Genomic DNA, 24377 nt, shown 5'->3' with positions numbered 1-24377 from the left:
GCAAAACAGAGGAATAGCGTTTGCTCACTTTATAATGCAGGGGCCTGAATGTTGAGGAAAAACTACTCTTTGTGTATATTTTTTTTCTCTTTATGCCTTTGCTCAGCTGTGTAATAGAAGTCAAAGACTTTGGATGCTGAAAATAATTTTTGATCCTATAATTCCTTCTCCATTTTCTCATACACACACGTGCACACACTCTTCTAAGAAGTTTGTAATATTTAGGCACATCCATGTTGATGCTCTTTCTCATATTAACATTCATTGTAAAGGGAAATAATGTACTCCAGTGAGATGAAGTAATACTTTGCTTTGTAAAATAAGATACTCTAAACAAAAATACTTAGTTCTTAATTAATCCTACTAACAAAAATGACTACCTTGTGCAAATTCTGCAAATATTCCACTTTCTCTGGGTTCGTGTCTCCAGAAGGATCTGCAGTTTAACACAGAAATTTCTTGGGGTGTATTTTCCAGCAATGAGAGTTTGGAAAGGAGGCTGATTACTGCTGAGTGTTCTCAAACTGATGAAAAGAAGAGACTCGGATGCTTTTCTAACACAGCTATTACCATGAAAATCTCAGATTTAAAAAGCTTTTATGCTTGATCTGGGTTTGAGTTGAGGGCCTTTGTCCCTGCACCCTAGGCACGTATCAGAAAATTAGTCTTTAGAAGTCATGTCGTCCAGAATTTGCGGTAGTGAATATTGTTTTGTTTCTGCTGTGAACTTGGAAACGCCACAGAACTTGTTTTCTGGTGAAGAGAAATTTCTCCTTTCTTGTAATACGGGAAGAAATAGATATTTAAATGAAATGGAAATCTGTAAATTTTAAACTGACAAACCCCATTTATTTTGGATTGTACATTGTTGAACTCTCCAATACCAGATGTTTTTAGAGTCCACGTCTTCAGGAAAACAAGGAAAGGATTAGACATTTATATATTTTTGCAACATGTGGAAGGTGAGTTGAGCACCAGAGTGTATGCACCTCTCCAATGTACAGGTTGGTTTTCAGCTCAGCTGCACTGGGAACAGGTTTCAGGTGTTTGTTGTGTTTATTCTGTAATTGTTTTTTACACTTTATTTTTTTCCTCATGTTCTTTTGAAATGTCTTGCTATTGTGGGGACAAAATTCTAGACCTGGTGGACAATTGGTTGGTCTGTGGTAATGATTACTATGTTTATGTTCGTTTTCTTGTGCCTGTTTGTTCTCACAGAATCACTCAAAATGGATTATGTGATTTTTAGAAGCTTTTCAAATATCGTGACTGGACCCAAATACATGCAGTTTACGTAGTAAAACAAACAAACAAACAAAAAAAAAAACCAAACAAAAAAAATAACCCAAACAAAAAAAAACACAGTGAAACTTTCAAACAAACAAACAGACCAAATCACCACCCAAAACTCCTGTTTTTCCTTAGAGAACCATCAGCGTTTTGGAGTTGAGTCAAAGCGCTGGTGACCAATTCACTTAAAGCCTATAAATGGGAATGAAAATTCGTAGAAAAGAAGATGAGAAGCAAGTATAATTGGGTAAGCAGGGCCAAGAATTTTTTATTTGGGTTTTTTTTTGTTTGTTTGTTTTGTTACTTATATCTGGATTTGGAGTTTAAAGTCAGAAGTCCTACCAGTTATCTTGTCTGGCCTGCTATCCAGTTACCCGTTTGCTTTCATCAGATTACTTCTGTGTTTGATCTCAGTAATCTGTCCTTGAATGAAACACGGTCTAGAGTCTTGAAACCATCAATGGGCAGAAAATCCATGGTTTTTGCAGTGGGCCATGTCTGTGGGAAGTCAGCCTCCACGTTAAAAGCAGGTGCCGTCTTCTCTTTGGATTTTGGAAACGGGCTGCAGTTGCTAGCCCTTAGGTCCGATGACGCCATTTTCTGTTCTGTTGGAACACCCATAATACCCATTGGTTTTTGTTTGCAGATCCAGTTCGATGCTGCGGTTAAGCTAGTCGTCTTTTCTATGAGCTCTGTCTACCTCGGTACAGCTCTTCAGGCATCTGCCTGTGTAGTATCATCTTCTGGCATGAGTTCAGATTTGTTGCTTGTTTCTAAACCTTTTGCTGTCTTTTAGTTTTTCTCCAAAGGAAAGAAAATGTACCATAGCAATGCCATATATGCCTCAGTGATGTGGATAAAGACGTGTTGAAGAGAAAGTGACGTCTGTAAAGATAGCCCTTTCATATTCATTCATGTTTGTAAATCCAAATGTCAAGTTAGTTTTTTCTGGTAGCAGTCAGTTCCTGTTGAGCCGCTGGTCTTTCAAGGTTCCTCAATTTTTTCAGAGCCTAGATAGCTGACTAGACAAAATAGCATGTGGATATTTTTATATCTTGCTTTTTTTTTTTCAGTATGAGTGCTTAGCTGGAAGTGTCTTACAGTGAATGCGAAGTACATGTCTGTGAATGTAGACCATATTGGAAACAGAGATTTACTGTCCCAAAGTGTAATGCTTACTCAGCCATCTGATGAGATTTGAGCACTAAACAGTTTGAGAGGGATGCATAAAGCTGTTTTATTACAAGATGCTGTTATGAATTGTAGCAGCTTTCCTTATGGTATACTGCTGTTGCCAAACAAGTTGCATGAATATAAGCAGTTTTATTTGTAATTACTTGCTTACATTTCCTTAGAATATTTGGGTTATAGCTGTTTGTGATTCCTACTCCTCCGCTGGTGGCGATCCCTACATCCTGTTTAATGCAGAATCTAAAGTTATCTTGTAAATCTGTTTGGAGAAAAGCCTCTCTGAGGATTGCTGTTTCTCATACATGGTATAGAATGGGTCTCAGATGTTTGTATCCGTGTGTGATAGAACCTTGTTAAAATGGGTGCAGAAAGCTTATACAAGAAAACTCAAAAAACCATTTCTCTGTTTCTTCTCAATGAAGTGAAAAGTAAATTAAGAGTTTCCATTTTAGCTGAATTTGAGCAAGTCCAGAAAATGGAGAGAGGAATTGCCCACCTAAAGAAGTGTTCTGGAAAACACAGTAGCTAAGTACTAGGATGTTTTCTAAATTTTGGTCAAAAACTGGATGTTACAAACTAAATTTGACACTTGAAAATGGTCTTGACATAAGACTAAAAGCGATGCCTGTTGTCTTGCGTATGACTGTTCTCTGAGCTCTGTGTAACTCCTATCATGTTTGATGATGCTCGTTAGACCTGCTTTCCTTACGGCAATCAAATGTTCTCCCAGTCATTACTTTCACAAAGGAAGATGCTTGCTTGAAGTAGGTGACAAGAGAAGAACGGTTTGATCATCGGTACTGAAATGTCTCTTCAGTGTAGCTTTTCCAGGGCAATTTTGAAAGGCAAACCTTGGTCTTCTGTTGATTACCACTCAAGATGCTTCTTCAGCTTCATAGAGGTTTTGCTTGGGAGCTGTTCTCAATATCCATCCTGTTCTACTCCTCGCATTGCTCTCTTTATCTAAGTTACCAGCCCAGGTATGCCTTGCCGCTCCTAGTACTGTAAACAGAAGGAACTGTCATGTTCCTTCTTTCCTTACCAGCTCATTTATCCACTCTTAGGTTCTGAATCTGGGTCGTTGCTGGTGCTGTGTTTCTTCTCTTAGCGCATCTTTAGAACGTGTTGGTACGTGACCTAAACATCGTGGAAAGTTTCATGTGTGGTGGGATTACACAGAGAGCTACCTCTGAGGTTATTTGGTTTGGCAGTTCCACCAGCTGTTGTAGAACGTAAAGAAATGTCTGATGTTAAGAAAATTTAAACAAATATCCAACATCAGTAATATTTTTTCCGGTATTCCATGTGAAAAAGCTACACTAGGGTTTGGTCAATTTTCATTTAAAGATTAGCAAGTTCTGTGCGGACTGCTGGCTAGAAACAGGTGAAATTTTGATCATATGAAGCAGTAAGTGCTCAGTTGCAAGATGACCGAGTTCACTACAACTTTGTCTTCTCAAATACATTAATCAATTTGGTTTGTAGAGGTACTGAAGTAAAAATTATCAGTATTACAGGTTTTGCTACTTAAGCCAGAGGCAACTTTAAGTCTGACAATTTAAAAAAGAAAAAAAAAAAAGATAAGAGACGGTTACATAGAACAAATTGCACAAATTTCATGCCCTCAAGCAAATGGCCTGTTCTGTGGTAACTGGTCTAGCACAGTACTCCAGCTTGTTTGCATTGCTTCCAGTAGAATACTGTATTTTAAAGATGGCCATTTAAGATGGCATACTAAATATTGTAAGTGTAATATTAATATTTCAATTTATGTAGTTACAAGACAAAAAAAAAACTTTTTATAACTAATATTTCCTTCAATTTCATAGCGATATCCAGTTGCCTCTTGGATTTTTTCTGTCCCTAAGACAGGCATTTGATCAGTATTGAAGCAAAGCTAAAATGGTGCTTAATCTCTGTGGGAAAATACTACCTTCTGTGAAAATTATTTGCAATACGCTAAAAGTTTACTACACAGAAAGTGATAATCTGGGCATTGTTCTTGCTTAAGTAAGGTTCCTGAAGAGTTGGAGAGGTGAGGAGGGTAGATAGTTTCTTGCTTTGGGGGTTTGGGTTTTAATTTCTAACGAGTCTGCTAGATCTGCTGCAATTTTATTTTGACACTAATTTTAAAATTGTGTCAGTGAACAAAATTTTGTGTGTGGCTAGGCAACTGAGTGCGTGTGCGCCTATTAGTACTATTAAGTATTTTTCTAAATTCTTACTAACACAAAAATAAAACTCATAAGACATTATTACCAATATCTGCTTCAAGCACTGAATTTTCAAAGTAGATGGTTAATAATACGAGGAATGATATATCACAGCTGTAATGCGGTGTCTTCCAAAGCTAATGAACAGTTATAATTTTCATAATGAAAAATTAAAATAAGGTTAAAGTGGTTTGTAAGACTGCCTACAGATCTAGCAACAGTCTAATTAGAAGAAAGAACATTAAATTTGAGGGACTTAGTCCGCTATCAATACTAGATTATACATATTTCCAAAATCCTGTGCTTGTGTTTAGGATCGTTGGGGTGCGGACGATTCAGGCAGAACACAGCACAGAAAAAGGAAATGTTATTTGCTCTGTGAAATCACTGTGTACACAACAGATTGTGGTTTTAGATGTCTTCAGTGCTTCAGTGACGTGATTCTCTCTTGTTGACTCAGTGCAACAGTCTCTCATCCGTGTTTGCCCATTGCTCTACCATTTCTTAAGTGAAATGGACCTTTGTGCTTCTTTTTACAATTAACAACCCGTAATGAAGCTTTTGTTACTGTGCGTGGGCTACTCTGGGGCAGCTGCAGCAACGCAGCGCAGATGAGGTGCTGGCTTAACGTGTTCAGGTCTTTTTGAGAATGTCCACTGCCCACCACTTGCGTTTGAGAGACGGCGTTGCACAGGGAAGGCTTAGCTTGCTTTTTAGAAGGGACCCTTGAAGAAAACATCCAAGTCCTGTGGTGACGTTCAGCGTCAACCCAGAGGACGCTGCTGTAACTGGTGTCCGCGGTGCAGGGGCGGGATGCGCCTGGCGTGGTGGGTGGGAGGCTGGGCAGTCCGTCTGGCTGGACCAGGTGATCCCCCGCCGTTCTGAGCCGCCCGCTCGTCCCGCGGGTGCTTGCCCGGCCGGGAGGCTGGGGAGACTCCGTTACACCTACGGAAGCCTGGAGAGGTTGGCAGCGCGGAAACTGAGATGAGCGTTGTGATGCTGCACTTCCCTGAACTTGTTTCTTCGTTTAGTGTAATCCAGAATGACGGTAATTGAGAGTATATTTGGAATAAGCAGGCTTTGTGGTTATCAAATATGTCAGCTTTGCTCTTTCTGTTTATATGTCGGCTTTCTAACTCTTATAAGCTGTTATTGCATGACAGACTCCTCCATCTTAAATTCAGTCTCTGAAATTCATCTTCTTCCTTCATTTTTTTGACAGCATAACAATGTTATACCTTGATCCGAGTGTGTCTGTCCCGCACGGGGGGGTTTCTGTGTGGCATTTTTTTGTGGACATCGCTACGCTAGGCAAACCGCTCCTTGTTAAAAAAATCCCTCCAAAGCACTGTTGTAATGACCCGTGTGTTTCCTCATTATTTGTATGGCTTGCAAAAACGTAATGGGGGGAGGGTTTATCCAGTTTTTCTCCAGTATCTCTTTTACTGCTAAGGATCTTAGTATCCAGTTTAAAGAAAATGTATACCAAAAAAAAACTCGGAAGTGGATGACAACCTGTCCTCTTGCCTTACAGATATGATAGTTTTAAAACAGAAACTTTGGCATTCCAGAAAGTGATGGTTATCTGTAGAACGAGATGGGGCATTTCTGCATAGGAACTACTTAGAATCAGTCGAATGACTTAGCAGATTAAAGAAACCCCAAATCAGGAGGTGATTTTCACTGTTGTAATACTGTGTTCTGAAACGGGCAAACGTTGTTTAATAGTACCAATTCGGTTACTGAGTCCAAAGTATCGCTTTGCTCAACTGTGGTGTAGTGGATTGGGAGAATCGGAATTTTACTTGGATTCAAATTTACTTTCCTGAAAATTATGATTTTCCTAACATACAGTGGTTTTGAATGCTGTTCTAAGAAGATTTTAATTACCCCAGTATCACTATTTTGTATCCTTGTTGTTTAAGCTGTATTTGGAGAGGGTGAAGCTGACACTCTCTTTCTCTCTCTTTGTATCGTCCAGATAACAGAAATTACAGTAGTTAGTGTATTTGTCAGGCGTAGGAAAGGCTGCTGTACTTGCCTTCACACCAGGAATGTGCAAACATCAAAACAAATGGCTCAAACTGGTAGAGGTTTGCCTTAGATCCTCTTCACGTGACTGAAATAACGTTCTGCAAGAGAGAAGATACGGTGGCATATCAAAGGATGCTGTTACCAAAGTGCACAGTAAATTTCCACAAAGCAAATGAACAAATGAAGCCCCCGGACGTGTTTGCGGAACTGTTTTTCAGAATAGGAATTAAAATCCGTGTCTCGGGAGGCCATGTGACTATTTAGCAAGGAGACAGACTTATCTTTGTTGGTAGCATCACTGAATATCAAGTGTGCTTTTTTAAAATAAGAAGTATTTTACCTGATATGTTTAAAGCTAATAGTAAGTCCCGCAGTATAATTTACTTAGAGCTATGCGTATGCAATATGCCTGAGGAAATTCCACATTGTTCAGTTCACATTCATCTCGTCCATATCTAATGAGATGTTTAGAGTAAGTACTTCATTTAGTGTTTGCCCATGTAAGAGAAGTTCTCCCCTACAGAGATGACGTGTCCTGAAGGCCTTTATCCAGCTTTCGAGACGGAGGGGGAAGCCGAGCTAAATCTCTGCACAAACTTTACCTTCCTACAGCCTTTTTATTAAAAGATATTTCTCTGTTGTCAGCAGCTCCGAGACAGAGCGCATTGTGGTTGAATTCCGCATAAGATCGTTGGCAGCCACAAGCGTCCTCCACACAAAAAACCCCAAAGAAAAGCTGTTAGCAGTTGGAGCAGCTCAAAGAGTAAGTAGACCTTGTTGCGTAGGAGGGCAAACTGCGTATCCTTCTCGTTTAACTTCCTCCTGTTCCGCTGAAAAACAGCTTTGTACGGACTGTCTTAAATTTCTGAGGACGCGAGGTTGTAAATTAACATACAGCGTAATCTGAAATGCAGATGAGGTGAGAGAGGGCACTTGTGGAAAGTGGCTTCTTGCCTTACTGTCAAGGAGACTGTTATGCTTGGAGCTTTATGTTTCTGCTGAAATCTGTAGATATTTTTGGATATGCAGGTGGTAGAGTGTGTCGCAAATTTCCTAGTTCATTTTTCTCGCAAGTAATTCTTTGCAAGAATCTTTAGATTCTTGGCAAAATATTTTGAGTGGATTTGTGTGTTTTCTTTTTTTCTCTGCGTTCGCCAACCAATTACATGATTTTCTCATGTTGGTGGTTGTTTCTTAAGGACTCCTAACAAGTGCAGAATGATGCTGGTAAATAAAGGCTTTTAAAATCCCAGAATTTTTCCTTTTTCTAGGGAAGCTAAATGAAGTGGCAGTCCCTTCAGTGTTGAAAAGGCAAGGTAAATTTGGGAATATGAGGATTGATACGGAAGAGAGTTAGCAAGGTGAAGAGAAGATGAATAAGGATAGTCAGGAGCAATGCTGAATGAGGGGTAAAGGAAGGTGTTGGTGTGGGCGTTAGGGTGCGAACTCTGGTCAGCAGCAGCAAGAATAGAAAAGCACAAGCAGAATTGTTGGAACTAGCTCTTATCTGGAAACTCTTATAACGTGACCATCCCAACCATGGAGAGAACTGGAAATACAGCTTTGCAAAATAACCTGGAAGGAGGTAAAAGAGGAAGCGTGTGTAAGACGGTATCACTTGGCATTGCTCTGTACAGCTTGGGAGCATCTGCTGGTGGTGGTGATACCGGCTTGGGTTTTGCTTCTTGCCTACACAGCAAAATTGCTGTGGACAACATCAAAATACATCTGTGGGAAGCCAATAGCGTGGCTGTAGATGGAGGCAGCACCTAGAAGCAGCTCATCACCAACATACGTACCTGGAGCAGCACAGGCGAACGCTGCTGTAACCCCGCTTACCCTATGCTCCTGTTGGATCCTCCTCTTCTGTCACCTGCAGCACGCTTTCCTTTCGGGAAGTGGAAGCCGGGAAAATGGATCGTGTGTTCTGCAACCCAGGAAGCGTTACCCGGTGATGTCAGGAGAAGGACAGACAGAGAGGGTGTGTTCCCAGAGGTTGCCATGGACCAAGCCCAGAAGAGGTTACGGGTGGTGGTGGCAATCTTAATGGATGTTCATGCTGCTCTTTCTTCCTTCCTTTGCTCGTGTCACTGAGTGCAGGTGGCACAACTGGTGCTCAAGGCTGGCTGAAGTGTGTGTGGTTGCCTTTTTCTACCTGAAGGTGATGTGACTGAGCTGCGCTAGCGTTCCTTCCTTTTTCCTTCAGCTTGTAAGTTTCTAATTTAACAAGAGCTAATGAGGGTTTTCAAATGATCTTGCTGCCAGCTCTCTTAAACTGTCATTTGACTTTTTGTGTTAATTTGGGGGGGGGGGAAGTGCAAAATGCTATTCCTAAAACCTTAAGAAATTTTCTCCTGGTACAGAGCATTTGTAGTAGTTCCTGAGTTCAGTGGTGTCCTTTAGGAAGTGTTTAGGCTACAAATATAAATACTGTCTCAGCTCTTGAGGGGAATCACAGAATCAGAGAATGCAAAAGCCTCTTAAATTCATGTTGCCATGTAGTTATTTAATGTTTTAGAACCACAGACTGCCTGAAAGAAAAATCATGGGTGTAGCTGGGACTCGCTCTGAATTGCAGTGATAGTCAAGTCCGTATCTATACAGGATACCTAATGGGCCAGATTTCAAAATAACCCGATATTAAACACGCAATTGTCACAAGAAAACATAGTTTTTCACATAGCAGGCTTTGCCCAAAAGTGCAGGGGGCTGTGACAGGCGGGAACCGGAGAAGGCATTACCCGAGAGAGGAGGGATGAGGCAGAAGCAACCACTGCCGGTGGGGATGGTGGGCTGCCTCGGCGGGGGCTCCGCGGCTGCGGGCGCCTTGGGAAGCCCTTCCGCCAAACTGAGGAGCACTCAGGAAAAAAGTTTTCCTTGTTAACTGTGGATTAATTAGGTCATTACGTGAGAATTTAGGAGAAATGCTCAGCTGTTGAACAGAATCAAATGTTTTACTCCAGCACTGTGTGTTTTTCCATTTTTTTTGTCAATGCATTAGCATTATGGAAAATTGAGGAATTAAAATATAAAAATATGATCAAGTAGGCCCAGTGATTCTATCTTCTAGGCTGTTGTATGTTTATTTAGTAGGATAGGTGCACTGAAGAGTGCCAGGCGCGTCAGCAGCGTGCTGAAATGGCCGTGCGCTGAAATGCTCGGAACGTACAAGTTTATCCACGGAAATTGCCTGTCTTGGTGGGGACCATCAATCTGAGGACAAGTCTTTTTGTTTTCATAGCCAGATGAAGTCTCAGCACATTCTGCAGACAGGTGAAAAGGCCATGAGGTTTATATTATTTGGAGACTATTTTTTTTTTGGTCTTCTTTCCAGAACAAATCTAGTGAGACCTTCAAAAGCAATTTGGATCAAAAAGAAAATTGGAGACTGGAAAAGGAAAAATCACGTAAATAAAGCAAAAGACAATGAGTAATCAAAATGCTATATATATTTTTACATCAATATTTTGTCACCATGTTTTATCAACCTCAAAGATTCTGTCTCTTTTGATACACTGTATGATCTGGGAGCATGTTCTTTAGTAGGATAAGGATTTCTGTGATAACCTGGCACCCTGTACAGAGTTCAGGTTTTTTATTTGTTGTTTAACTTTCCAAGTGCATTTAAAAATAGAGTATGAATTCACATATAGTGATAAGCAGCATAAAACTTAATTTTGTGAGAGCCCGGTTGGTAGTGGAAGATTGTACTGATCAGTGGACAAATACTGGGCTTTTTCCCCCGAAGAAGCAGTTCCCGAAGAATAAGTTTAAAGATGGCTTGTTGAGAACTTCAGTGTGATCTAAATTAATATGGTACTGAAATAAACAAAAAATAGCAAGGTACCTGAGTTTATTGGTGTCAGAGCTAGTAAGTGATGCATTATTAGGTGCTCTTCTGAAGCCCAGGCGATGCTGAACCCAGCAGGCAGTGTCTGCATGGACTCCTGTGTATTTTGAAGTGTTCTTGTGGTATCATCTTTCCCCACCTATTTTTTTTTTTTATTTTTCCCCACAATCCATATTTGCCAGGTGTGTGTCTGAATTCAGTGAGACTGCTGCAGAGCCTGGAGTACCCCCCTGCTACCCAGCCCACAGCTAGCACGCTGCCTTTAGTTTTTTTAACCTTCAATTAATAGTCGTGCTATGTGTGAGTTCACTGTAAAAAGCAGCCATTTTAATTTTTACCATTTTGGTTATGACATTATTAATGCTTGCTTACAATGATTTTGTGACTGTTTGGCGACTGCTCTTTTTCGTGGATTTGAATGCTTTCCTCAGTGCAGTTCTCCTGCGTTGGGGCTGTGTATCAAGCAGCTGGCCTTGGCTAACGTGAAGCGAAGTTGCCTGTCAGCCGGGCAATCGTATGCTGAGCTTGGTTTGATTTGTTCCAGAACAATGTAATATACAGTTCTCTTAGGTAGTATGCAAACATTTGAAATGTATTAATGGAACATTTATATAAATCTGTAAGATGCAAAAGACATTATTCTCTGAATTAGGAGTGTTGCATGCTAACAGTGATTTTTCAGCTGCGGTTCCCCAAGGTACTATATTTAGAAGTACAAAAATGCATTCATAACAGTTTTATTTATATAATTGTGGGGTTTATTTATTTTATATGGACATCATTCTTACCTTCAGCGAACAACTATAGTGGTACTTTCCAGAAACAAGCATTTATTTACATAGAATGTAAATTTTACTTTCAGAGCTTTCTGATTAGAAAGGAAGAAAAGCAAGCTGATTATTATGAACTATAAAATTATTCAGTACTGATTTTATTAACCAGTAGATAATCCAGGGCACTTTAAGGTGCAGTTCTTTTTTCATCTTTTTAACAGGTCTCTGAATGATAATGAACTTGTCTTGATGTGCATGTTAATTTGTGGTGAAAGGTGGTAAATTAGACGAGTTACCCAAGATTAGAAGTCTAAGGAAAACAACTTGGAATGCATCTACTTCCTCTTTTATGTAGCCTAAAATTGTATAAAATGGAAGAAAGCAAAGACGGAGTTGAATGCTTAGAATGGAAAAATGTATACGTTTTAAGTAATTCATAGTTTTTTTCCTGAAGAGAACAAAAGCTAAGATTATATATGTCATCCTGATGTGCCAAATCCTATTTAAATAATTATGAGATGTTTGGATTTTGTTACTTTTTGTCTTACTCTAACTCACATATTGCACCATTGGGATAAATTGTGTTGGTTGATTCCCATTTTACAGACAAAGTGCGTGAGGAAAAAGATTAAGTGAGTTGCTTAGGGGCATGAGTAACATTGTGAGCAAAAAAAGGAAAAAAATATCTTTGCACTTAGTAATCCATTTTTATTTATGTTAGCTAATATTTTCACTGTTGGTTTTTTCCTTCCTTGTCAATTGTGTATGTAGCATGTATTCTTAACTAATCAAAAGTTATTTTGATTCTAAGCAAACTTCTCTGAGCAGTGAAACTTCAAGCCATCTATAACCAGGGAGAATTTCACTTCCGTTAATTCCGTGCGTCTTGCCTTCATCTCATTTTTCTGGTGTTTCTGGCAAATACGTGTTGCCTTTACCCATCACAGAAATCTAATAATCATTTAGAAAAATAAAGCTTAGAGTGCTTTATTTGTTGTTACAAAAGAGATTTTAAAAATACGAAGGTGAAGTCAAAGACGTGCTTTTACTGGGTTTTATTAACACAGGAATTACTCACGTTCAAGCAGTTTGACAGCTTTATTAATATAATTTATTTAATAAAGTCTGACACTGCTGGATTGGGGAGAATAAAAGATGGTCAAAGAAATAGGAAAGGTAGGCTTCAGAAGACACAATAGCGGAGGCTGAGTGAGAACTCTCACACCTTAGAGATGAGTGGTAGAATTAAAGGAAAAAGGGAAGAAGAAAATGAGCTGAATTTGCCAAAAATTTTAGGATTCATCTAACCCTGACTTATAAGTGGGACTAAGAGCTCAGAAGTCAGTGATAACCATGTCTGTCACTGTGAATCAGAGTTCGTTTCCTCACAGTGGGGACTCCTCAAAAAATGTAAGTACCGCTTGACTGAGCTTGTTTTAAGGAGCCTTTCGCCTTGCTGGCTAACCCCGGTATTCACCATGCAGGATCTTTCCAGAGATAGGGTTGTTTGTTGGTTCCCTGGCTGGTACTCTAAAGGAAAGTTTTGCGCGGTCTCCGCTACAGTAATGCTCTGTTAGTTACTGGTGTCCTTCGGTGTCCGGAGGTCTGACCACAAATCAGCTTTCCATTGGGAAAAGGCAGCAGGCAAAGTGCAGCCCCTGAGCTGAGCACGGTTGTCCGTGCATCACGAGGGAAGAAAAAGACAACATTTAACGTGGTGTGCATATGGCCCCTTTCCCATTTGGAAACCCTAGCACAAATATTTCAGCCACCTTCTTGGTCTAAATCTGAGGGATTTTTGTTCTAGCAGCTGAGCGCTTTTGTGGTTGAAGTGCAGAAGAAAATTTGTTTTAAGTACGCTGTTGTGGTCACTGGAATCTTTGCACTGCTGGTGTTGGTAACAACTTACATTGCTTGCACCAGTATAATTTCCAGTTCCACGTGCAACATTTTCAGTGTTAGGTGAAAAATGAAGTACCTAAGACTCTGTACTGGCTTATTCGTATTATTCCATCCTTCTAAGCGATGTAAGTCTTGCATTGCATTCCTTAAGAACCTGAAGCAAGCAGGTTTTCTGTTTTTCGGAAATTCAGGGTACATCCCACTGTCAAAAATAAATATTTTTTTTAGAGAATGATCTAGCCAATGTGGATTTAAAACACCCATTTATACTGAGAAAGCAAGAAAATAGGAGTTACCCTCAGGTAACTGTAAAGTGCAGCGTAAAGTCTTTAGAATTCATGGAACTTCAGAAAAAATGGATGCGAGAAATATTTTAAATTTCAAGTATTTCTAAATGTACATGCCTGAACAAAACAATCCCATCCATACATAATCTGAGTAATTTAAAATCTGTTCGTAAAAGTCGAAATATTTGATGTGGAGACAAAGCTTGTAATTATCAGTACCTCCAAGAAAATTAAACTATAGGTGTATCAAAGTGAAGACACTGAGAAAAATATAATCATAGGAGTTTAAAATAGTAGTTAAACTGCATTAATTCACTTTGTGGGCACTCTTATTCAGAATGTAGTGACCTGACCTGAATTTCGTTAATCGATTTTTGGAAGACGTTTCATGAAAGCAAGGCTACTGCTTTTCTACGAATAGAAGTTTGTATAGGTATAGCTGTTAGTTTGATCTTCAGATATTCTTCCTAACGTTTCTGGGTTTCTGCAGTTACGTTCTTGCCCAGACACATTTATACAGAGAATTCTGTTTTATACAGACCTTGGCTATCAAGCGTTTCAAGGTAGCGATGCGATGCGTCAGTCCCAGCCGATGTCAAGCTCCTGTTCCTGTGTCACAGTTGTGGCTGCAAACGATGTTCAGCTCCAGAACTGAGATCAGAGAATATGCGGGGAATATTTTGTTCAGGAGCTTCCAAATAATGATGTGTTCTGAGTAAAACGAAATGTTCCATATAAATAAGCACTTTAATGTCACTGTTATATGAAGAATGTATGTTCTGACCTATTTTATGAGACGTTTGAATGGGATTTTTTTTTTCTGTTCAGAACAGATGTAGCAAAACAGAGAAACCTAAACCAGAGTCCTCTGTTGTGCCCTTTACATTCTAATTTACCATCAGTTTCTTTTCTAGTCTGAAAATAGAGCGCGCTGCTATTCCAGTTTGGAGGTGCCATTAGCAAATTTAGGTCCAAGGGTCGCTGTCTCTTTGCCGTTCACGTACGTGAAGCGGAAGGAATCAAGGCACATCTGATAGCTTCCAGATCCACTCCTGGTTTAGTACTGAGCTCCCTCCCTGGTCTGCCTTGAAGCATAGCCCTCATGCCACGCGTGAGTGGTGTGTTGGGGTCATCCTTGGTGTTTTCTGATGGACTGGACCAGTAGACTGGAATCATGCAGCTGCTTCTTCCAGTCTTTCTTACGCAGGAATTGTGTTTTCCGTGTGGTTCCAGTGTTCTGATGGACAGTGCTGGGACTACTGCAGTCCTAGTGAGGAATGTGATACAGCTCCCCACAAAACGGCTGTTTCTACACCACGTTGCTGTTAAAATGTGTGCATAATGTGTTGTCAGTTAGGAAGGTAGCCTAGCTGTGACCTTTGAGTAAGTGGTTAATCTGAGTATAGATGTGACCTTTGAGTAAATGGCTAATCTGAATAAAAACTAACCTAACGGATTCCGTATTTTTTTTATGCCAGGGTTTATTTTAATTCTGAAGCAGGAGCAAAGGTTTATACAGTGCTGGATAATGTTATTCCCCCACTGGAGAGGATGGCAGGGAAGTGGGAAGAGAGCCAGCTGCAGCTTCACGTGCTTGCCATTTCAGCTGGACTCTTCCTGCCAGGATCTCTTACACAGCAGATATTGTCGGACATAAATGGGATTCAAATCAAATAGAAATGACTTTTTTTTTTTTTTTTGCACAAGTGTAATTCACAAAGCTGAGTCCCTATAAACTCCTATTAAATTTTGAAGTCTTTTTTTAATATATACTGATGCATCGAGCATTACTAGCCTGCATTTTTTTTTTTTATAATGGGAAAATGTTTTGGGAGATAAAACCGTAAGCTGTAACTGATCAAGCAGTGGCAGATGAGGATTTTGTTTCCTTGTTGATTCACCTCTCTTCCCCGTTCTCAGGCTGAGAAATCGGTTAGGGATGGCTTGAGAGTGGAGTATGGCTCATTGATAGGGAGGATTTTGTGGAATTTATGGAGGGAAACTGAAAAAGTGCTTCAACAAGTGAGGAAAAACAAGGGGAGTAAGGAGAGTAGGCTGAGGTGTAGGAGTAGACGTGTCTTTACTTGGGTCCGTCCAACCGTTAATAAGTGCAGATTTCAGTCCTGCCCGACTTTAATTAATTGCTCTTTGCTGTGAAAATAGGCTCGCTAAACAAGTGGTTAACAACTCCGAAGGAAAAAGAGCTGACCTGACAAATATTCTCTCTATAGGCATACAAAGCAATAAATGCTTTCTTGTAAGAAATATCCCGTAACTAATTTGGGATCTTCCTTCATAAGGTGACAGTCCAGGGAGGTCATTTTTGACTCTCGGAATGAGCGCTGTGCTGTCATCGTTGCTGCCTGCTGTGCAGCAGTCCACAAGGCCCGTTTCCTACTGTAATTTTACTTACAAAAGAGGTGGCGTAAACTATTCCTGAAGTTAGCTTAATGGAAGAAAGCTGGTAACATGCTCTTGAATTTCATAGTTTTACCAGAAAAAACAATCAGAATCCTTAATAATTTCATCTTGATGAGATCTCTGCCACTGAAGCTTGGCTAGCAAACACAAAATACTTTGGTTTTTGTAACTGAAGGTGGTGTTCTGCTTGCCTGGCTTTATAGCTAAAGTGAGACAAGACTGAGGTAAGCTGTATTGACTCGAAGTGCATCGTGCAAGTAAGGTAAAGGGAATTTAACCTTATATGTTACTGTACCTGTAAAATTATTTTAGGAGAAGTAAAGATTGAATTTATTCCATTGAGAAATGGCATGGTTTATTTTCTCTTTGTGCTTTCTTTTTGCAGACTGTTTTCCCCATGCTTTTTCTTATTGAGAACATGTTTGAGTGTGGAAGCCTAAAGATTTTTCTGACGAATTGCTGGGGCCTATTAATTTGTGCGGTTCGTTTGTGCTCTCCGTAGGAAAGCGGAATTTGCCGGTGCCTACTTGGGTTGTGCTGGAAACGCGGCTGTATTTTAAAGTGAGATCTAGTCCCTGTAATATTTTTTCCATCGGTGTCAAAGCATTTGGAAGACTGAGTCTAAGGTTGAAAAGAGTCACTTTAGGAAATACAAAGAACTTGTAGGTAGGAGGTTTGCGAAGGGCAGCCTCGGTGGCGTGTGGCGGCTGCTGCAGGGGTGCTGGGGGGGGGAGAGGAGCGGCTGAATACCGACGACTCCTGGAGCCTGCCAATTTATTCATGCAGTGGACCTTGCAAGCCCAATCCACAGATGCTATTTTCCGCTCCTTACTGAATAAAACTCAGTGCTGGGTCCTGAGTGTAAAGATTAATTAGTCAGTGAGTGTTAAAGGTCTGTTAAAGCCATTATGGCGTGTGTCCGCAGAGACAAATAGGGGCTATAAAACATTGTGTTTGCAACCTAATTTTACGTGTGTATTTTTCATTAATAATAATGATGGTAGTAATAACTATAGTCTTTTCATCCTGAAAGCTCTCAAAGGACTGAATGCGTAGTGCGGTGCACGCTGCGTAGGACGGATCGCGCTTGCCGTCACCGAAAGGCAGCCTTGCTGAAGGCATCCTTCAGCTTGCTGGGCGCAGGCTGTTGCTGCCCGTAGCACAGACAGCTGTGCGCTCTGGGTCATCCGAGCAAGGGCTTTTTATCCAAAAATAAAATTGTTTCCTGGGTTGAGGGTACTAGAATATAGATGTCACTGTGCTGAAAATGGAAACCAAAGAAGTGCATATGGTTACATATATTTTACTTTTTTTAGATGGACTTCAAAAATGTGTTCTTCCAGTTGGTCGCCAGCTTTCAAATAAGCTCTGAGTTACAACATTGTTGAATGTTTGATTATTTATCAGAAAATTGTAGCTAATGGCATAAATGGGAAGAGTTTTTTGTAAATAAAAGCATATGAATGAGTTGAGAATAACCCTGCTCATTTCTCCGGACTAAGCTGCAGCTGCTCTGTGTGTGCTGGAGGTGAATGCCTGCGTTACCAGCAGCTGGACAAGTGAAGCGCTCCTCTTCGCGCGCTTTGCCGACGTCTGTGGGGTTTTGTGACATTCTTGTGTATGTTTTGAGTTTTGTTCTGTTTTCCGAAACCTGGTGAAGCTGAAGGCAATTCAGATGCGTGAACAAGGAGATACGGCCTCTCTCTTACAGCTGCTCCAGTGTGTAAAACTGGAGTTGCTGTAACACGTGTAAAAGCATTCCTTCTCTTCTCTCCACAGAATGAGATTTAAGCAGGGAAGGAAGTCCCTTGTCGATGCTTCCAAAATATGTTGTGGATTTGTTTACCCCACTCTGTCCAGCTGTGCGGAACTTGTTTGATTAGCATAAGCTTCATTTGCAAAATGTGAAAGGCGGAATCAAAACTGACAATATATGTTCTCTCTCTGGTTACAAATGAAAAAAAATGTCAGTGTGATTGAAAGGGAACTTCTGCTTCAAGGTTGGCCACTTGCGTTGTCCATGATTCTCATCACAGTGCCATACTTGGATCGGAAGATGCCAAGGTACATCTCAAATACAGAAGAAAAAAGATGGCATTTTTCATGTCAAAGCGATGGACAGTGAGGCCAGAATCCTGGATTTTTAGGTCAGAATGCTTTCTGGACTCCTTGTTACACATTGATATCTTACGTAATTTTAAACGTTTGTTGGTTGTTTCCAGTAATGGAGAGTACCTGCAGAAGTGTTCCAGAGTTTCTTCCTCTCTTTTAAGTTGTCTCGCTCCTGCAGTTTTTAATGGAAGCCTTGTTCCTCTGGGAGCAACACAAAGCTGTTGTGTTGATGCCAAACCTAGAAAGCATGGACAAGAAATGGAAAGATGGCGGTTTGCTGAACAGGCTTCCAGTGCAAAGGTAACAACGTAAAAATAGAGATGTTAGCTGGCTTAGTGTCTCTCTTAAATGAAGCTATGGCACAGTAAGGAAAGGGTATTCTTGGAGGGAAGATGAAAAAAATATAAAACTTAGTGGCTCTTACCAGATTCCTAACTGCAATGCCATAATTAATAACTCATTATATTAACGTTTTGGAGCCTCCGTGGATAGTCATACTGGAGGCTTCAAGAATTTAGCACTCTCTCTAAAGAAATTGAATTAATCACTCACTTCAGCGATGTATTTATATTAGCTGGTGAATGAATGAAGTCAAAGGGCTAATAGATCTAGTGAGCGAAGCACTTGCTTTTCAGCTGTAGGTCAAGCCGCAGCTGCAGATCTCCGAGGAGCACTTATCCTGGAGACAACTTGGTTTCGGTGCGCTGCAGCGACTGACAGAGCCAAGGGTGTGACTGACAGCTGTGCTTTTTGGACCTCGTCAGAATACTTAATGCTGCTTGAAGCCCTATCAAAATACTTCACATCTTGTAATGAAACCTCGGTAAAAGAGGCATAATCTCTTAAAATAACAGTAGTTTGTAGAAACACACTGTATTCCTAACATAGTTATCGTTAGAAAAGATTGTTTATTTTAGGGTCTAGTTCTTTTTTGAAGTATCTGATTTGACTCATATGTCTAATATTAATTAAATTGCATAGGAATTGTGAGTGCTGCAGAAGATCTTGTAAAGACTTCCAGTAATTCAGGATATTTCAGATGCCTCATTTGCCTTGCAGTGTGGCAATCTATCAACGGTACCCTGGAATAATACATGTGTTATAATTAATACTTGTGCATGGGAGTTTTTTCAGATATGTGCCAAGATGCGTGTCCGTAATTCCTTAGTTGTGTGGATGATAATGATTCCTCACAAATAATAGTCAAAATAGTTACAAACAGTTGCAATTTGGGCCAGAGATTTTTGATTTACATAGAAAGGGCAATCCATAATAAAAAATTGCCAAATAGGAGAATGCCTGTTTATAGTCATAAGCTTTGATTTAGTTTTTGGCTTTTTCAGCACTTCCCCGTTTTGCTCAGTATTTGCTGCAAACTCACATATTTGTATTTTGATGTAAATACGTGTTGCTTGCTAGCGGTTAGAAGAGCCAGAGCAGACTGTGGACTCCTAGGATGTGAATGAACATAGCCATAGGGAAGAGTGCTCAGAATATGTAGGGCAGGGCCAGAATGTGTTTGCAGTTTGCACACAGTAAGTAAGGACAGCAAAAGATTTTAACAATAAATGTTTCAGAGGGAAAAACACTGTCTTGGTAATCTCCGTCACCGAGGACTGAGAAGAGGCAGCAATGTCTGTAGATGGGTGGCGATAACACCTTGTGGCTTTTCTGTCGTCTTAAGCTTCTAAATCTCTGTATCGGCCTTTTGCTGCAAAACCAGAGTGTTCCATTATTTACATGTAAGAGGAATTCAGTTCTTCTAATATTTCGTCTTCTCACTATCTCATTGTTTCACTCTGTGCTTTTTTACAGATACTAACCTTTTCATTTTTATTGGCAAAATAAAAGTACTTTTGAGAGTATTTTGACCACCACAAATTAAGCTAATTTTTTACTGTTGCTTTTTAAATCTTAATAATTTATACAATAATATATACATCATGTGAATGTCTCATGTCTGACATTAATAACAGCAGAACTATGAACAGCAGAAAGTGAAGTTGAGTGGTGGATCTTGTATACTTTATGTATGGTTATTTCGTAGGAGTAGAGACTAACAAAAGCCGGTAACGATGTGTAATTTAATGCATACAGTATGGCTGGCAAATGAGGTGCCAGAAGTTGCATCTCAATTTAGGCAGGTATTTGCTGGATTTGTTCTAAACACCTCCACAAACACTACAAAAGCAGGCTGTGAATGCAGCGTTGCAGGGTAGCAGTTTATTACACTGTGGTTCTGTTTATGGCGCCTGCTGATGGGCTGTGGTGGCCTAACGCTCGGCTTTTTGTGGAACAGACGTTTTGCGGAATAGCAGTGGCCAACAGTGACACGTGCCCCGGTTTTTGTCGTTTCCATATGAGTATCGTTTATTAACAGCAAGATCTGAATTAGCATGTCAGAGGTTTCTCAGGCGAGATGATTTCAGCAGCTCCTCCTCACATGAAAGTCTCAATCTCCTTCATGGCGCAGACCTGTGAAGTGCAGGGGATGGCTGGGGGGGGTCCGTACCTGATAAATACCCCTTCTAATGGGGGCCGTCGCGTTGTGGACTTCCTCGAGGTGGTAGCACGCCCTGGCCACCCGCTCTCCCCTCCTGCCGCGGGGTGAGCCGGGTCTCGCAGGCAGAGCTGAGCAGCGCAGGGGTCTGTGCCGCGGTTCTGCAGTCGGGAGCTGCTTGTCCGAGGGAACACAGGGTGCTCAGCCGGGGACTAGCCCGAGCCGAAGGGGCTCACCGCTTTCTTCTTGAAGCTCTGTTGGTGATAGCTGCTCCGGAGTGGGTGGGAGGGGAGCTGTGTGGATATGGCCCTGCGTTTATGGAGACGTACCCAGCTCAGCAAGCGCCTTCCCTGCCTCGCAGAGTCTCGCTTTGTTTGAAGACCCACAGCCTGCATTGTCGTGTCACAGAATCGCAGCATGGCAGGGGTTGGAAGGGACCTCTGTGGGTCACCCAGCCCAAACCCCTGTTGAAGCAGGGTCACCCAGAGCAGCTGCACAGGACCTTGTCCAGGAGGGTCTGGAATATCTCCAGAGAAGGAGACTCCACAGCCTCCCTGGGCAGCCTGGGCCAGGGCTCCGTCACCCTCAGAGGCAAGAAGTTCTTCCTCATGTTCAGCTGGAGCTTCCTCTGCTTCATTTTGTGCCCATTGCCCCTTGTCCTGTCGCTGGGCACCACTGCAAAGAGTCTGGCCCCGTCCTCCTGACACCCACCCTGCAGATATTTAGAGGCATTTATAAGGTCCCCTCTCAGCCTTCTCTTCTCCAGGCTGAACAAGCCCAGCTCCCTCAGCCTTTCCTCATAGGAGAGATGATAAAACGTACATCTTGGCTTTGGCCTCCTTTAAAAGGTTTAGGTGCTGGGACCCGTTTGTGGCTTTGGAATCAATCTTTGACATAAGTCACGGTTGTTAAAGTAGGTTTTAGTACAAAAATAATAAATTTGGGTAGTGTTCAACTTTCCTGTAGCTGTCTGTCAGAAAGTTCTGAAGTGGATTTCTTTAAAGACTCCCTGTCTCCTGAGGAAGAGGGGATAAGGCAGTGTGTCCCTGGACAGGATCTATGACTCATTATGTCAATCAAACTCCACTTCAGAGGGGAATAAAGAGATTTGTATCTCAAAGCCGTGCATAACGACTTCTCGGCTTTTCATTTCATATTTATGAGCGGTTTACTTTGAAGTGTTTATCAGGCAATACGCAGAAACATGAGAGAGCATTGCCTGAAACCATGTTCAAGTGTCTAATCTGTTAAATGCTTGCTGAGCAGGCTAGTTCATCAGTGCATGCAATGCAGAAAGAGAGGAAAAAAAATAAACTTTCTGGGTTTTTGAGGTTTTGAAGCAGAATCTTTATATTAGTAATAGAAAAAGGATTAATAATGCCAAGCGTTTTGAAATAAATGTAATATATGAAACTTACAAAAGTTGGCTACGTCCTGTGTTAAGTAGATAAATAGTCCTCTGCTTGAAAGGCAGCTTGACGGTACACTAATACCAAAACCATACAGTGCCCCATCTGCTCTGCAGACAGGGGTATACAGTGACCGCAAGATTCTCGCTGCTAATTTTGAACACTTGAGGCATTCATAAAAGCAGACTTCTGCAGGGTTCTTTTCCCGCCTCCAAAAAGGGCAATTTGCTGATAACAGAAGTGGTAAAAGCTGATAAAAGAATAGCAGTGGCTTTAGCCTGCAACGGAAACGCGTTTTCGGCAGTATTACCCGTTTGCTGCGTGCCGTGCCTGCAGTGGGACTCGGAAGAGGCAAGTGGTGTTAAATAGGTCAGAGATAAAAAGCCAGAATTTTAGGTAAAGGGGAAGCAAAAGGAAAGTGTTTCTCTCATTTTAATACAGCTCTGGTGGGTTAGCTGGAAGACAGCGTATGCCCGATGATCATTGTTGTAGCTGCCTGTTCACAGCTGTTCTGCTACCAGCCCTCTGGAGTCAGGCTTTACGAATTCTGGTGAGATGTGACAGGTTAAGCCCATCCTGCGAGGCGGAGGACGGATGGGCTGCAGTGCTGGAAGGAGCGCACCAGCTCCACCCCACAAAACCACACTGGAAAATTCTGATATGTATGTGGTCACTGCACGATATTTGACTGGGTGAGTGGTTCCTGGGGATGTGTGGTATATGTGGTGTCCGTGCATGTTATCCTGCACTTAGTTTTAAAAGCAACTTCACTTTAGAGCTCATTTTCAAACATATTCTTAGATGCTAGTAATTTTAAAAAGAATCAACGGGAATATGAGTAGTTCAGTACTCGATTTTTACGGGGCATCTTTCATACCAATTTATGATTTTTGTGTAGATCCTTTCTACTTTAAAAAAGAAATGTATCTTTCCCTTCTACAGAGAACATAGTTGACTTTGAATGACTTGATCTGTAGGTGCCCCGTTTTGGACTTCTTAAAGTTTTCCCTAAAATGACTTAGAGGACTACAGCTGATCAGTACTGTACACTTCATAGAATCAGAGAATGGTAAGGGTTGAAAGCGACCTTAAAGATCATCCAGTTCCAACTCCCCTGCCACGGGCAGGGACCCCTTCCACCAGCCCAGAGTGCTCCAAGCCCTGCCCAACCTGGCCTTGAACCCTGTCAGGGAGGAGGCAGCCACAGCTTCTCTGGGCAACCTGGGCCAGGGCCTCACCACCCTCACAATAAAAAATTTCTTCCTTATACCCACTCTAAATCTTCCCTCTTTCAGTTTGAAGCCATCACCCCTTGTCCTGCCACTCCATGCCCTTGTCACAAGCCCCTCTCCAGCTCTCTCGCAGACCCCTCTAAGTACTGGTAGGCTGCTCTAAGGTCTCCCCGCAGTCTTCCCTTCCCCAGGCTGAGCAGCCCCAGCTCTCCCAGCCTTTCCTCCCAGCAGAGGGGTTCCAGCCCTCGGATCATTGCTGGGACCTCCTCTGGCTCCGCTCCCACAGCTCCAGCTCTGTCCTGTGCTGAGGGCTCCAGAGCTGGACACAGGACTCCCGGGGGGTCTCAGCAGAGTGGGGCAGAGGGGCAGAATTCCCTGCCTCGCCCTGCTGCCCACGCTGCTGGGGAATGCAGCCCAGGGCATGGTTGGCCTTCTGGGCTGCATATTATCTGGTCATCTCCAGCTTTTAATCCCCCAGCACTCCTGAGTCGTCCTTGGCAGGGCTGCTCTCCATCCCTTCATCCATCCCCCAGCCTGTATTGATACCGGGATTGCCTCGACTCATGTGCAGGACCTTGCACTTGGCCTTGTTGAACCTCGTGAGGTTTGCATAGACCCACCTCTCCAGCCTGTCCACGTCCCTCTGGATGGCATGCTGACCCTCCAGTGTGTTGACCGCACTGCTCAGCTTGGTGTTGTTGACAGATTTGCTGAGGGTCTGCTCAATCCTGCTGTCCATGGCAAAGATGTTAACCAGTGCTGGTCCCAATACCAACCCCTAAGGAACGGCTCTTGTCACCGGTCTCCACTTCTGATTATTTAGCTATGGGTTTGTCGTTTGAATTTTCAGAGCAGAAATCCTTGGAAACTTCTGGGACGTTCAGTATTTTGTGTTGAGGGTTCTTTCTTTTGTCTTTCCCGTTGAAGGGTGAAATGACTTTTTCCTCGATTATATATGCATGCACATGTTTGCCAAATTCAGTTTAAAAAAAAAAAACATTTAGTCCCCCCAAAAAAAAGCTGTAAAACATATGCTATGTTCCTTTCCATCACAAAAGTAAGTTGTAGGAGAACTTAAATCGGGGTGATTTTTCAGCATGTGTGCCTGTTCTGAAGTCATCAAAGAGATGACAAAGAAGAAAACAGAGCAACCAAATGCCTTT

The 24377-nt window shown here is 41.7% G+C and overlaps 1 protein-coding gene across 15 annotated transcripts in view; it reads left to right on the top strand.

Annotated features, from left to right (window-relative positions):
- The window catches only part of TENM2 (teneurin transmembrane protein 2), a 1253534-nt gene that overhangs the window by 724693 nt on the left and 504464 nt on the right, over window positions 1-24377 (top strand). Inside the window, exon 1 of one of the 15 annotated variants that reach the window (XM_075442197.1) lies at window positions 7458-7491. The exons of the other annotated variants lie outside the window; for them this stretch is intronic. The gene's annotated coding sequence lies outside the window, so the exon portion shown is untranslated. Of the gene's footprint in view, window positions 1-7457; window positions 7492-24377 lie in introns of those variants that run through there. 15 annotated transcript variants of the gene reach the window in all.

Source organism: Opisthocomus hoazin, chromosome 23, assembly GCF_030867145.1.
Source record: "Opisthocomus hoazin isolate bOpiHoa1 chromosome 23, bOpiHoa1.hap1, whole genome shotgun sequence".
NCBI classification, from domain to species: domain Eukaryota; kingdom Metazoa; phylum Chordata; class Aves; order Opisthocomiformes; family Opisthocomidae; genus Opisthocomus; species Opisthocomus hoazin.
Note: the sequence above shows the minus strand (reverse complement) of the source record. Positions and strands in the feature narration are given on the sequence as shown.